We start from the raw sequence: 15512 nt of genomic DNA, 5'->3' as shown, positions 1-15512 counted from the left end.
GGTAGCAAATATTTTCCCTGTTGTTTGGATGCAAATTTAGTTTTCTTGGCAGCATTGCATGTTACCTCATTCAAAAGGCAGGAACTTGCCTTAGTTTAAAAGTCAACAGACTTTGTTTGAAAACAGGAATAATCGTCTGCGAATTCCGAGTGCGGCTGCAGCGAGCGGTTTATGGGCGGGCAGTAGCTGGTGGGGTTTTCATGCGCAGAGGTTTCTGCTGGGTACTGAAGTCCCAGTTTACATCCATTTTTCAGCAGAGCCTTTGCTGCGATATTCTGCAGAGCTGGAGCAGAGGGGTCGGTGGTGAGGATGAAGGTGTTACCCAGCTTTCTACTGCTCCCACACAGCAGGCTGGTCCTTTCTTGTGGACTGGTTGGAGAGAGCGGGTTTTTCTGCATCCTCTTGGCTGGAGTTCTCTGAACTGAGCTACAGTACTTTTGTATAAAAAGCACCAGTTACCCCATGTGAAATGATCTCTGTGTGTGGTATTGTACAGAATGCTACGAGATTAAGTTGATCTGTGATTGCTGGCTTCATTCTTAGAAGGGTGTCAGACTTTTTCTCCTTTTTTCCCCCCCCTTTCTTGCAATGGACATCTCATTACTTGGCTTCTGGCCTTCCCTAGACAATAAAGTTTCCTTTGCTTCCATTCCTGTGTGTAAGCCTTTGAGAACGGGGCTGTGTAGCCAAAGGCAGAACTGTAGGTTGAATGATGCACAGTTTACATAATTCAGGATCTGATATGAAGTAGTCTGGAGCATATGCTTATTAAATTTGCATGAAATTACAGAATTTTTTTCTTTTTGTTGGCTGTGGCTTTTGACCAGTTTCTTTCTTTAACTCTGAACTGACCAGAAAATTCACAGGACTTTTTTATTCCTTTCTCTCATCTTGCTCAATAATTTTGTCACTTCTATTGTGTTTTCTGCTAGTCCAAATGAATCCCAATGGCTCTCCTACACCAGGTGCTTTTTGCAATACTCTCTTTATTCTCTGACGGAAACTTTCCCAGTCCTGCTGCTGGAATGCCAAAAACTGCTGTTCATAAGCTCACCTCTACTCAGGAAGAGTGAAGAAAGCTGTCTCAGAGACACTTACATTCCTCCGTTGCTCATGAAGTGCATTCTTAACACTGGAGGAGTGGGACCTTGTCTCAGTGAAAATTAATATTTTAAGTTTTCTTAAATCTCCCTTTTCATGAGAGTTTGTGCCATGTGGTGGTCTGTGCACAGCTAGCTGTGAGACCTCTGAAAAACAGATGTTTGTGGCTCCCTTGGGTGTGGTTTGGTAGAGATTCCTTTCTTTTTTCTTCTTTTTTTTTTTTTTTTTTTAAGTTGTACTCTTGCAGCGCCCAGGAGCCCTGGTTGTGGAGGAGGGTTCGGTTGAGCCAGGTGCTGTACAGATGAAAAGGAAACCACTGCTGCATAGCTCGCAGTCTGAAATAAAGCTGATGGAAACAAGGGGGAGGGCACAGAGAGATGGTAAAACAATGGCAGTCGATGTGGTAGGGCCTGGGCTAAATGTGCCAGGAGATGTTCCAGCGTGGTGCAATATAGGAATAAGAAGCAAGTGCTTACAGGGGAGTTTTGAAAGTGCAATCACCAGGTGGAAGAGAATATACTGAGAGAAACAGGTTTGGGACAGACCAGAGCATAGGGCTGTAGGTACACTTGGTTTGCGTGTGGGAGTACTGAAGGAAATAAGGTTTGGAAGGTGCAGAGAAGAGGAGCAATAGTAGAGCCGGAGGAGGGGATATCTAGAGAGTGACTACAAACAGCATGTTCTGGGAGCTGAAGCAGTATGTAATTGGCACGCTCATGAGATGCGTCCAGGAACCTTGACAGCCTTGCTGCCAAGCAAAGCCCAGGGCTGGAGTGGAGCTGGTGTCCTTTTAAGCTGGACTGCTACAGAAAATAAAGCTTTAGTTATGGTACACAAGAGTTGAGGCCCATGGACAGCTTAGAAGAAGAGGAAGGTTGTGTTCTCTGCTGTATTTAAGGTGGAATTTGGTCTGATGTCTTATTTTGATGTGTATGGAGGTTTCACAGGAGGGGGAAACTGCTCCGGAGACCCTTGTAGCAACGTGGGTATTTGTTGTCCCCTGAAGCCAGTTGCAGTGACACAGTGGTTGAGCGTTGGTTTCTTTAGATTCATGTCACCGCTGAAGGGAGCGGGCGCTGGGCCCTGCTCCTGGACAGCTCTGGAGATGGTGCAGGGCTGCGAAGCGCTCTGAGCTGGTCTGAGATTCCACAAAACTTTGAGTGAGATCTTGCTTTCGTATAGAGACCTTTACTTCAAGTTGAAGGTCAATTCTTCCATGGAATTTGGAATTTTTTGCATCCTCTGGTAAGTAACTTAATGGAGTGTGAGAGTTTTGTACCTCTCTGTAAGATTTAACCACAGCAAGGTCTGCAGTTTGTCATCTGTGCAGCATCCCTGAGCACCACCCCCTCCTGTTCTTTCAGGCCAGTAGCTCTGGGGCTTCTGCACTTCCCCCTGCGATAGCCAACACCAGCGCAGCCAGAGAGCTTTAAACATTACATCCCAGAGAATTTTTTTTCCCTTACACTCACTTGCTTAAATAAAACAAAGTCAATTACAGTATTGATTTTTCTAATTCAAGTGCTACATTGTTATCTCCCTTTTTGTCCTCTCCTTGCTCCTGTTGTGCTAAGACAGTCATCTTCACTGTTTTGATTGTCTAATGGAATTAGTTGTGAGTATTTCACTGTAGCTCCACCTGAACAGACAGCCCTGGAGTGAAGGAGAGCTATGAGCTGTGAAGGGGGATGGAAATCCCAGATAGGAGAAGGACTGGAGAAATCTAGAAGGCAGGATTAAATAAACTTTCAGAAAGCCTTGGGGAAGGGTGGCTTGAAAGCAAATATTGGTATTTGAGAATGCCCTAGTCACCGAGGATGGTGTGTTAATGACGGTGTGGGCACTATCACACGGCAATTTTGCTTCTCTTCCTTATGCAGTTCTCTTTTTGATGCTCCATTACTTACATTAGTGTCACTTAATGAGAGACAGGCAGTAACATATCTGAACTCATTAGTCTGGCAGATCTAGGCATGTTTTAGGTCTTTCCAGCCCATTTAATTTATGTGGTTGTACCCATTTTTTCACTCAGTTCAAAGAGGTGACATAATCAAGGAGGAGCGGTTGCAGCAATCTTCTATTGAAGTGGGCCTAAGGGAACAGAAACTCGGTACTAATCCCACATAGGCATGCCTGTTCCTTTTATGTGTGGCATTAATAGAAATGTTAGTTAGTTAGTTAGTTAGTTGAACTGTGGCTATATGTTATCTTTTCCCCCAAGTTGTTGGTGCCAGGTTAAGACTCCCAGCACTTTGTGTGGCCCATTGTGCTTAACTACGCAGGTTTTTAAATAAAGGGTTTTCCTATTTTTTCCTAATCCGATACCGTATGTTGTGCGATGCCTCTTGCAGCTCGCATCCACCAGTGAGCCATGGTCTCTGAGGAGACATCTCATACCATACAGATAGATTATATTTTTTGTGGCAATCCTTCAAGGAAACAGTGATGCTTTTCTGATCAAACGAGGCTGTTTCTCTTCTAGTCTGCTTCCCAACAGTTTTCTCATAATTTCAAAGGAAGTACAGCCAAGATACTTGAAACAAATAATTTAAAGCCTCTACCTTTTTGTGCATGTTTTCTGTTGTTGATGCTGCTGTTTCCCTCATTAGATATCTCTGGGCTTTGATACAGTTTCTGAGGTTTCATTCCTTGCATTGCTTCCTTCTGCCTAATTAATTGGTAAGTTGCCTGCTGCACATCAAAGGTTGAGCATTTCCTAAAGAGTAACTAGTTAAGCATGAAAACTAATTGAACACATGACCTAATTATTGGTCTCTCTGAGTCATACTTTTTCTTTATTTCTGTAGGGTTTTTCTTTTAAAACAACAGCAAATACTAATTGCTCCTGCGAAAGAAATACTGTAGAATTCCAAAGGGGAAAATGTAAAATGGAAAAACTTGTACTTGGTCTCCCTACTCTGCAGATGTTGGAACATGTAACAAAAAATGAAGGGGAAAAAAAAAAAAAGACACTGTGACCTTGTTAAGAAAGCCAGGTTTTCCTAAGAGGACTATGTTTGTTGTTTTTTATTTCCCAACAGCCTCTTGAATTTGGCAGCTATTTCAGGCTCTGCAAAATTTTGCTGTATCAATCCTTTGCTGTCTTGTTGAAGATCAACTGTCTTCAGCATAAACCAGCATTTTTTTCCAGAAGAAAAAAAGTCTGTCATGGAAGAGGGGTCAACAAGTATAATTGCCAACACCAGTTATTCACATTCTCATTCTGTCTGAAGAATTGTCATGGTACTATTCTGAGTTTCACTGTTAGCCACGTGCTGTTTTTGCAAAATACCGCTCTAGAAAAACTGGTAGTTTAGCCAGAAAAGCACAAATTGTAAGTATGGTAAATTATGAAAACCACTTTTTCATGTCTTTTGGATACGGGGAAAATTAGGGCAAATTAAGGAGTATCTGACTTGTAGTTTTCCTTCTGCTAGCTCTCCGAGAGTGGTCTGCAGCCCAGGCAGCCACCCATGCACAGCAGAGCTTGGCAGGGGAGAACACGAGACCAGGGTCTCAGTTTAAACCAACAACAAAGATGCGTCGTGTTGAAGCTACTCTCTTTTGTGCTGGAAAATCTGAACTGGGCCACCTATTTTCTTCTGCCGTCGGGGCGCTGAGCATCGGGAGGAGGTCACGATGAACGGCTGGGGAGGTTTTAGCATCTTAAACCACCGCGTCGTTCCTCGGAGTTTCGTAGGCTGAAGTGTAGCGGTGTGTCTGCAGGCACTGCTGGGGTGAGTGCCTTCGCACGGGAGTAGCTGCACCACCTGCACATAAAAACTCCCCTATAGCGCTGGTAACTAAAGGATTTGGGAGTAAGCTGTGCAAGTGGAAAGCTCCCTCCTGCAATTCTGGGGCTCAGTCTAGGTAGAATGCAGATTTTAATTCTTTTGATAGTGTGAAAAAAAAAATCTGGTAAGTCTTTAACACACTACTAAAAATAAAGTGGAAACCGCAAAATTACAGCAGTAATGTACTTAACACTGATTTCTCTGAGATTCTCATGGAAAAATAAGTCATAAAAAAGAAAAAATAGTTACGGGCATGAACTGATGTGAAGAAGCGTGTTCAGAAACCGTAAAGACAAGGAAGTGGCATTAAGAACTGTTCGTGCATTGCAGAGCAGCAGTGATTTGGCATTCTGGAACTAAGTCAAAAAACTTGCAAAATCAGTTTAGTGGGAAAATCCTCCAGGTCTTGGCATCTTGCTGAAAGCCTCGAACACGGCGGGCAGGAGCGACCTTGGGTGAAGGAGACGGGGCAGAGGGGAAGCTATTGCCGAAGTCTAGAAAGATAAGTCTGAACCACAGTGAAAAGGACATTTAACTTGTAAGCAAACAACATTTCTTCCCATTTTATTAGAAAAGTGATGCAGTAATGTGATAGTTTAGGATATGTCTCTGAAAAGTGGCAGTCTTCAAAATCACTGAACTGCCCCCTCAGCGGCCGGCCGGTGATGCCTGCCTCGCTGTGCTCTCTGGGAAGCAGACCTGCCTTGCCGCAGGACAGCAGCTCCAGAACACCCCACCACTATTTCTGCACATTTTAATGAAAATGCGAAGAGCTGGTGAAGTCTCCCAGATGCAGTTCAGGAGGGTCTGCTCGGCAGGGAGCTGCTAAGGGCATAAAGCCACAAAGAACCGCGTTCCTGTTTTACCTTCCCTGCCCTTACACACTTGGTCATTTGCAGAAGCAACAGGCCGCCCTTGCCAAGGGGGAACTTCTGAGGCTGCCTCTGAAATGCTGCTTCTTTGCTTTCTCACCCAGTATCTGAATTCCTGTTAGTTTTGAAATCCTCTCTTTGACTGCAGTCGTTCAGTCACCGTGCTTTCTCTTGCTTTGCTTTCCGTAGTCTTCTGACAATAAGATCCATTCACATGTTTTATCCTTCCTCTCTGTTTTGTTTTGTATTTTGTCATCAAAATGAGGCCGGAGTTGGCAGACGAGCAAGGTTTGTGTATTCTAGGGTATCTTCATGTGACCATTGTACTCTTTTTAAAGTCAGTTTGCCCTAAGATGTGAAGAAAGACCTGATATTAGGAAAGGCTTCTTGAAAGAGATTAGCAGCTCTGCCTGCTCAAATCTGATTAACGTTTTTCTGTAATTACCACCCAGCCTCTGTGTGACCTATTTAAAAATACCTTGTCTTCGTGTTCCATGGAGAGTAGTGAATCACTGGTGATGAGAGACAGGGAGGAGCCTTCTGCAGATCCACTTGCATCGACCCTGGTGCTCTTTAGAAAATACCACCGGGTACCTGCTAGACAAGGATTCGGTCATTGCAGACTTGGACGTGCAAATGATATTGTGTTAGACAACAGAAGCTTCTTTCTGGATAGACATCGGAGTTTTGAGCAAAACTTAAGAACATTAACAAAGAGAACTATTTACATTTTTATTTATATTCCTTCTCTAAGGCAGGATGAGAAAAGCCTGAAATACGTTGGGTTTAACTCCTTTCATACGGATCTTAACCTCTGAATGATTGTTTTTCCTTCTCCTGACTCATTAAGCTGTTTGTTAATTTGAATATAATTTCATTTAAAAATTACTTTGCAATCAGAGGAAAACCTGAAATTACTAAGTAATTATTTAGTATTGAGAAGATTAACAACTTGTCCTAGCATGAACACAGGGTGGTAGTCCCTCCTGTTGAGGACAATGCGCTTTGTCTAGAATATAAAGACAAGCAGTTTGAGGATTTGCTTATGCACCAGGTTGTGGTCCTGCAGCCTAAACTGGGTTCCAAGTAGCATCTAAATTTATATTTAAGAAACAAGAAGATGCAGAGCCTGAGACTTTTAAAGAGCTCTTAAAATAGAGGCTATAAAGAAGGCGTAGTACTAAAATGACACTTGCTTAGGAGTTATGTTATTTGACTAAGTAGGTTTTAAAGATGTGTCCTGGCGTGTACTTGAAATCCTGTTAGAGCGTTTTGTGATGTGACCCATCAAACTGTTACCAGACTGAGGACAGAGATCTGGCATATAAGAAGCAGATTTAAGTTCTTTTACAATTCCCTTTGTTTAAAAACAAACAATTATTTACACAGCCATCTCAGACCGTTTATTTTATTTGAACAGACAGGGTCGGATTCTTACCATACAGGGCAAGCTGCTGGGTAGAATTTCTATAAATCTTGGAGCAAACTTGTCCAGTGTAGCAGCTTGTAATTGCTGAGAAACACACCTGTCTCCTGAATCTATTGTAGCAGATATCCAAGGTTAGTAGTCTTGATTTTTGTCTTCCCTGTCAACATCCCTTCTCATGAACAGACTGCTCAAAGGTATTTTTTTGGAAGTATTATTGAATACTGAATCCACACAATGAGGATTAGGTACTTTAGAATTCATTTCACATTGGACTTAAAGGCAAGGTCAAAGACTCTGCAGAGGAAAGGTAAAGTCACTACACTGCTGACTACAGTCAAGCAAATAAATGTTCCACCCTTATAGCTTAGCTCTAGTAATGCGTTTTGTCCTAGACATCTAGCAAATTAAGTTATTTAAGTCTTGGGCTGCTCGTGAATATATTAGCATGTAGGCGAATTAGATGGATTTAAAAAATGCAACCAAGTATCTACAGAGGACTTGCCTAAGACTTGCAAGAGTCTTCCTTGTGGCTTGGTTTAGCATTTAAACCCAAGTATCTGTGAGTTATAGTATGTCTTCACTGTAATTAATAGTTTTCAAGTTAAAAATAAATAATAATTTTATCAGAAACATTTTTTCATGGCCTGCATTAACCAGGTTAAGCTGTTGCTTGTAACATCAATTTGGGATTTCCAGCAGACTCTGTTGTACTTAAATATGCAGTTTTTTATTATCTTTGATTAATCCTCATCAGTTTACATCAGGGTAATTTCACGTGCCCACAACCTAAAATTTAAAAAACACCTGAAAGGTGTTTTTTTAAAAAAAATAAAAAGCCTGGAGTCTGTGGTTATGGTTCAGAATAATTTGTATTTGCATTCATGTGTCTAACCCAGGAGTTATTGTGGTCATATCAGCTTGGGTTTACAGGCAATTGAATTTATGATCGACTGATAGTAGGTGTAAGTGGGAATCACTTCTTACATTGCTGAACCCATCTCTGAAGTTACCACATAACATGCTCTTGCGGCTGTTTACTTCTCTGCCACCCGTGTTCTGCAGTCTGACCTGGTGCAGCAGAATCCTGCTCTGGCACTCGTGTTTGCAAGCATAAGGAAATGAACAGCAAAGTTGCATCAGTGCAAATGTTGTGAAGTTCAGAAAACCCTCTGTGAGACTGCAGGCTTCCTGCCAAGTTCTGCGCTAGACGCAGTTTGCCAGGTACTTTAGGACAAACTCCTCACACCACCATCCTTTCCAGGCTCCACAGTAAACTGGGAGTGACTGCAAGGTCATGTGCTGCCTGGAAAGGATTTCTGTCTTACTGAGATTTTGCTGCTGTTTGCTGTGTCCGGGGGGGGCTGGGGAACACAGCTGCAGGAGTTAGAGTACAGTGCTTTGGGATAAAATGCCAGCTGTCCTTTGGGGAAAAGAATCCCGATTTATTACAAGACATACTTTTTATTGATGTAGTAAGGGTTATTTTAAACAAATGCTTGTAACGGGGTAGTGCAGAACGTGTTGCTACGTGAAAATACATTTTTGACTGATTTCCCGAGGAAGCCAGGCTTTTAAAACCGTGAGGTTGCGTCTTGCACCCATCGTACATCCCAGCGACCTAAACGTGTCGCATGCGGTTTTTAAAAGGGTTGAGGATTCAGAATTTAAATTTGTCCTAAACATTTTGTGAAAATAGCTGCGTGGAGGTAGGGGACAGGCTGCGTGTTGTACTCTCCTGGTCAGGTAAGGAACAGGCTGCAGTCTGAGCCCAGCTCTTACCAGACACTAACAGCTACGTATGGGGAGGGAAGAGAAAACACCATTAACACCCAAACCTTCGGCAGGAGGTTACATCCCACTGGTGATAGAAAATCCAAAAATGGCCAGCAAAATTGGGGAAAATTTGGCTTGATTCTGCTGCTCATGGAAGAATTCTTTTATGTGTAGATGGTTCATTTATTCTGAAATTTTGCAAAAATGAAATGGTTCTTGTACAGTTTTAAATTTGTGTATTCTTTGATGTGTTTCCAAAGGCAATGTAAATTCAGGATCCTAAATCCTTCTTTGATGCAAGAAAAAAGATGTGTTTTTAGTAAATATTAAAATTAAATCATGGTAAATCACAGGATTAAGATATCAATAACGGTTTTGAATGAACCAAACAACAAAGTATTTTTGTTATGAATGAATTATGTAGTTTTTTACTAAAACAGCTTCAACATCAGAAGACTTGGAAGCAGGCCAACTTAGTGTCATATATAGAAAAAGAAAAAAGTGTGGGTATAACAACATCATGAAAAGTTCATAGTAATGAAGTTAGTTGAGAAGAAACTAGGGAGGATAAAGCAACTAGTAGTGAAAGTTATTAGGAACATGAACTGTTAGTGTGTGCTGGAAGAATTTGTGGCTTAGAGAAATCTGCTTGAGATGGAGACCCGCAGAGGGCCTTGCAAAGCTCAGCCTCTGAGGAGGGGTTTATCCCTTTGATTAGCTCTGGCACTGTCCCTGCCAAGACTATAGTGAGGGAGCAAAGCTGAATAATGAAGCAGTGATTAAAAGCTCTCTGGGTAGGTAACGGAACTGGACTGACTGGGCTGTGCTGGGGAACAGGAGCAGTGGAGCTGTGCTGGTTCTAGCCCAGGGCCCTGGCTGGTACCCTGGCCAGCATCTCACACGAGGAACCTGAGCGTGTATCTTACGTGCTTGATGGCTTTCTGAGCTGGAGCTGGAGTCTTGGTACTCTGCTGTCCTGTGTATATTGTTCTTCCAGGAGTTTATGAATGCTGAAAAGTTCAAAGTGGTTCAAAGAAGTGATTGAACGGTGGTGTCCTGCGACAGTGTTTAGTTAAGCTGTGTGTTCTTTTGCTCTAAACATGTCAATGGACATTTTCATTTTAGTTTACCTAGTTCTAGTGTTGGAAGAGATAATAGCTAGCCACGAGAAAATGAGTAAACTGTAGTTGGTTCTCATTTTACAGGCCACCGTTATGTACAGCTTCTGTATCCTTTCTCCTGGCAGGGGAATCCTAGCCCTCATGTGAAAGCCATTGCACACCTGAAAAAACCCAAACAGACCATCTTCAAGATGTAGGTGTTTGCTGGGTCTCTGCAGGGACATAGTGCTTTTGGGACTTTTTTGCTTTCCTAACAATTTCAAACTCTGTACTTGGCTTTTATGACTGCTACTGGGCTGATGTTTATATGGAACAGCTCCTTACACTCCCAAGATCTTACTTCTGAGTGCTAGCATGGAGTTCAAGGCTAATTGCGTAACATCAGAACGGCGTTTCTTCTTGCACAACTTTTGAATGTGTCTGTACTGGGTATCATCTTCTGCCCTGCTGCTGAAACACTCCGGATCGCAGGGTCTGCCTGCAGTAATTCTGAGTAACCCTCAGTCATCAACAGGCTGTCGTATTTCTGCTCGCTCCCTTTTCAGGAGTATTTATTAATGTGTTGGATTATTGGGGCTACAAAACTGATCCCCTTGGAACTCCGCAGTGACTTCTCTCCATGGACAAAATTAATGATTCTCCCCCCACCCGCCAGTTTTATAAGCAAGTCTTTATATATGGACTTTCCTCCAAATCTTTTGTTAAGATCTTGCTAAATGTCTTCTGGGAATCAAAATGGGTTTATATCAAAAAGATACTTTCTCTCATCTCCATGCTCTTTGATTTCTTTAAAAAACTCGTAAGAGTTTGATTAAAAAAGAGTATGGCTTCTGATTATAGATGCTAAATGGACTCTTCCCCGAGGTGTTTATTCATGTTTCTGTTTGTTTATTATTCCTACCAGTGTGCTCAGCACAGATGTCAGACTGCTCTGGATTTCCTCTGGATTCATTTAAAAAATTATGTCATGCTTACTGCTTTCCTGTTTACTGATACCCAGGCAGTTTTAAACTGAGGTCACCCTCTACAGTCAAGGTCAGTAATTCAATACTGGAGTTAGTTTGGAACACAAAGTGTAAACTATAGCTCCTGGAGATGCGATAGGGAGGGGGAAGCTCTGGTGATCTCGGAGCTGGTAACTGATTGCAGTTGCTGATGGCGGGGTCAGCTCGGTGGCTGCGAGCTGTCTGCTTCCAGCAAGTTAAAACTTATCGCCTGCTTTCCACAGCTTGGAACTCCCGACCACTTGGAGCAGCTCTCATGCTGTGCATCAGCTTCCTCCGTTCTTATGCTGGTCCCTGTGTATCTTGTAACTTCTTTTCATTCTCTGGAACCCACATTATAGATATAATTGAAGATTTTTGTGTTGGTGGTTGAAATACTGATCTGAATGTTGATTCATCTAAAGTGGTTTTAATACCAAAAATGAAAATGGCAGTCAGTCTTAAATCTTGCTTACATTTTATGATAGAATAACTTTTATAACTTACATTTCCTAAGGAGAAGAAAACTCTGAGGCTCGAAGAAACAACAGCCACCCCTCAACCAAAGGAGCCCCAAAGCATAGTGATGCCTTGCAGCCACAGCTAGTGGACAGTTCTTACCCTGTGTTCCTCAGACTTGGGCTGCAGCAAACCAGAGCAAATCTTTAAGCCCAGCCAAACCTCAGCTATACTTTTTTTATTTTTTCCAACTAACAGAGGAAATCAGAAGGGTGTTTAGGAAACTGAATCCAGTGTTTGCTAGATATACAGTGTACTATTTCCTCATAGAAATTCACTTACAGTTTGTAAATATTTATAAATATAAAAAAGTATTTTTGTGGTCTGTATTCATCGCAGTTTGCTTACTTGATGCAGAGTGTTACCCAGTGCAGGATGATAGTGACGGGTCGTACGGCCCCTGCACACGCTTACGTGATTCTGTCAGAGGTTACTTGTGGTTTATCCCATCTTTGGGTAACTACCCAAATTCCGTGGGTATGTGAGCTTGTCTGCATTTTGGAGCTCTAAGTTTTTTGTCTTCTTTCTGCTCAGCATCAAAAAGTTCCCTAACAAAAGGTCTGGTGGTGATTGCAAGGAATTTCTGAATGTTCAGAGAAGAAATGTAATGTGACCTTTCGAGAAATGGAAACAAGGGTGAATTTGAGCATCCACTCAAGAACAATAAAATCAAAGTTCCAGTCCTTATAAGGACAAAAAAGATGACACAAATCACTGAGCTTCCTTTCCACTGCACTAGAACATGATTTAAACCTTTTGAGAAGCTTACTGAAATTTTTTGACCCTATTTTTTATTTTCCTGCATCTCATTGCAAGATGATTTCATAGAATGCTTTAAAAATAAATGAATAAAATTATGGTAACACTTCTAATTTCTAATTTATCTAAGCTATTCCTATTGTACTTTAATTTGTTAATGTCCAAGTATAAATGCTGCTGTTCCCATGCTGCTGCTTTATTAAGTGAGGATTAGTGTTTTAAAACAAAACAGAAGCTTATCTGTGTGGTGTATACTTAGAATGTCCTGTCTTAATTTGGCTCTATTGTAAGTTATAGCTATTTTAGTCTTTTCTTTTTCCTGAAGTTTTTTTATAATAATTTAAAAAATATATTTGAAATCACTTAAGCCAGGATTTTCCAGGACTTTGTAGCCTCAGTGAGTGGAGATCTGAAAGAGAATTCCTTGCCATGCAAAAGCAAATGCAGGTTTCATTCTCGGAGCTGGTTTCTCCAAGCTGTGACTGGGAGCCGCAGCAGGTCGTGGTGTTGGGATCCAGGCTGGCCGGTCCTGCCTCCTCGGCTGCTGTCGAGAGGAAGACACGTGACTTAGATATACATAGAAGTTATTATCTCTATTTCTGTCAGTGCTACTGCAGGTAACTTCTCTTTCAGCTCATCTGCTGTATATTTATGCCGTCCTTAGGAAGAATTTTCTGTTTAAAGTCTTTTAATAAGCTCTCAGAAAGGCTGATGGTAGCAAATGTTCCCACCCCATCGCCATAAAAATCCAGTGCTCTGTAAGAGTTGGGCTTTTTTTTTGAGGGTTTTGTTGAGCCAGTTTGTTATCCTGTATTACTAACGGGATAGTTACTGCTCTGTGGTACTACTGACACGGTAAGTAAAACCTAGAGCAACGCTGAAAGATGAGAATTGCTTTTTCCTGTACCGTAATTCAGAATCAGACTTTAATATACTGGTCACTCAATTAAAAAGGACTTATTCCAGTTTTTACTACCATAGCTATTTTATTATAGGCTGTGAAGGTCACAGGATATGAAAGCACAAAGGTTTTCATTGTGTAGTTTGGCTCGTGTATATCTCATTCAGTGCTGAGCATCGTGCGAAAACACTGTAAATGTGCATTGTTGCTCCTTCATTGATCCTTATTATTGAATAAAAGTATAGAAAAGAAAGCAGTGGGGCATAGGTGAGGATGTTTTGATTTCATCAAAAGTTAAATTGTAGCAACTGGAATAATGATGATACATTGAGGTAGTCTTTGTGGTGAATAGCTCTAAAATAGTAAAAAAGAGGAGATATTCCTCATCTCTCCTCTTTGTTGCTTTTGTAATGGAGATGCAGCTTGGCAGAGTTCTTATGCAAGGATGAAAATCAAGACAGAAGCACATGAGTGTAGGTGTGGTGTAGGTTTAAGTTTCTCCAGTAATCTCCATAATCTCCAGTGTTTTCTCCATAATTCTTTTTCCTACACATGCACCCATTCTTGGGCCTTTTAATTTTCTGAATGGTTATGTTGCTCAAAATTTCTATTTAAACGTGTTAAGCTAAATAAAAGAACTGTAACATCAGTCTCTGAATGAATTATGTTTTGCTTGGGAAGAGTAGTGCCATCATCTTGGCAATGTTCTTTTCCATTGTTTTGTGTATTTACAGTGTGTTAAATAGTATAAAAAAAGAAGTCAAACATCAGTGATGATGTTTTGCAGTGTGGTATAATATGGTCATCCAGTTACATGTCTGTGAAACTGTTTGACATATCTATGCTTATTTTATACGTCTAAGCCAGAGTTTGTTCCAGACATTCAGAGGAACATGTTGCATCAAACTGGCAGTTGCCCCATAAAAGATGGAATCTGAGTTAATTCAATTTTATCTTTATCACTTTAAGGAAAACTAAATCTAGGATTTTCAGTGTTCATCATTAATAGATCTTCAGACATCTGAGAAACATCTCTGGCTGCAGGTTGGTTTTTTTTTTTTTATTCCTTGGATGTAAGATCCTGGTCTGAATTCTCTTACTGTGAGAGCGGTTGTTAACGTAACTGCTTCGGCACTGCGTGCAGCGCCGCATGGCCCTCCAGTGTGCTGCTCTCCCTGCTACTGGTGGAGGATGTGGCCGTCGGATTGAACTGCGGGATGGTTTGTACAGCTGCAGTCCTGGGGACTTGCTGAGATTCTCATCTGTGACGAAGAGGTGGCAGTCAGCAACTCAGGAACGCAGAGACTAGAGTGGTGTATCAATCCCCGGAGCACCCTGCCCTCAACTGGGTAAATTCTTTTGTCTGTTGTAGAAATAATCGGTTACTGTGCCGCTTCGTTAGAGCAGAGCAGAAGGAAGCAGTGTGGATTTGCCTCTTTCCAGGGCCAGCTTCACACAGGACCACTGGCATGCCCTTGAGTAGTGTTCTCAACGTTTAACCTTTAACAGTCAGTTCAATAAAACTGACTACAGAAGTTCTGTGACAGTTTTCCCATCATTTCAGAACCTGCTATTAGGTCTCCTTTCCCCCTTTTCCCCTGGTGTTCTGCTCCCTCCGTCCTCACAGGCCACAATAGCTAAACTGGCTCGTGGAGCAGCGATTTTGAGCAATGACCTTGATCCCTTGAGCAGTAGCAAAGGGGTTTGTGTGCTGGGCTGGAGGCTCCGGGCCGCCACAGCCAAGAGGTAGTATGAAACCTCCACATCTTTGGCCCTTGAAACTGCTGGTTTCATTGCTCTTGTTTTTCAGTAACTTATTTCTTCACAAGGCTTTTTATATTTCTGTTTTTCAAATTTGGGCATTGGTCCAAAAAAACACTCTCTTGGAATAATTAGATTGCTTTGGTTCCTTTTAATTAAATCACGTTAAGTAGGCTGTCTGTGTGCGTGGCAAAGTCTCGGGTTTAATGTATTTTCTGTATTTGGAAACTGGGATTCAAATCTGATCCAAGTCACAGTGCAGCAGCTGCACGACATCCTGTGATGTCCCATTTACGTAGAGGTTCACCTTGAACGGCAGAGTTGCTTTGAAGAATAAAGCAGAAAAGATTATAAATCATTTCGAGGAGGAATTAGCCTATGTTAGGAAAAAATGTTTATAACAATAAGGGAAATGCAGCACTCGCTGCCTTGCAAGGCTTTTGGACATTGCCACGGAGAGGCTTTAACACAGCTTAGGTGACCAGTTGTCAAGAAGGAT

The 15512-nt window shown here is 41.8% G+C and overlaps 1 protein-coding gene across 4 annotated transcripts in view; it reads left to right on the top strand.

Moving 5' to 3' along the window:
• RPTOR (regulatory associated protein of MTOR complex 1) overlaps positions 1 to 15512 on the top strand; it is a 157316-nt gene that overhangs the window by 21493 nt on the left and 120311 nt on the right. The window lies entirely within an intron of this gene.

This window comes from Strix aluco, chromosome 21 (genome assembly GCF_031877795.1).
Source record: "Strix aluco isolate bStrAlu1 chromosome 21, bStrAlu1.hap1, whole genome shotgun sequence".
Classification (NCBI taxonomy): Eukaryota; Metazoa; Chordata; class Aves; order Strigiformes; family Strigidae; genus Strix; species Strix aluco.
The sequence above is the reverse complement of the archived record's forward strand: the minus strand, read 5'-3'. Positions and strand labels throughout refer to the sequence as shown.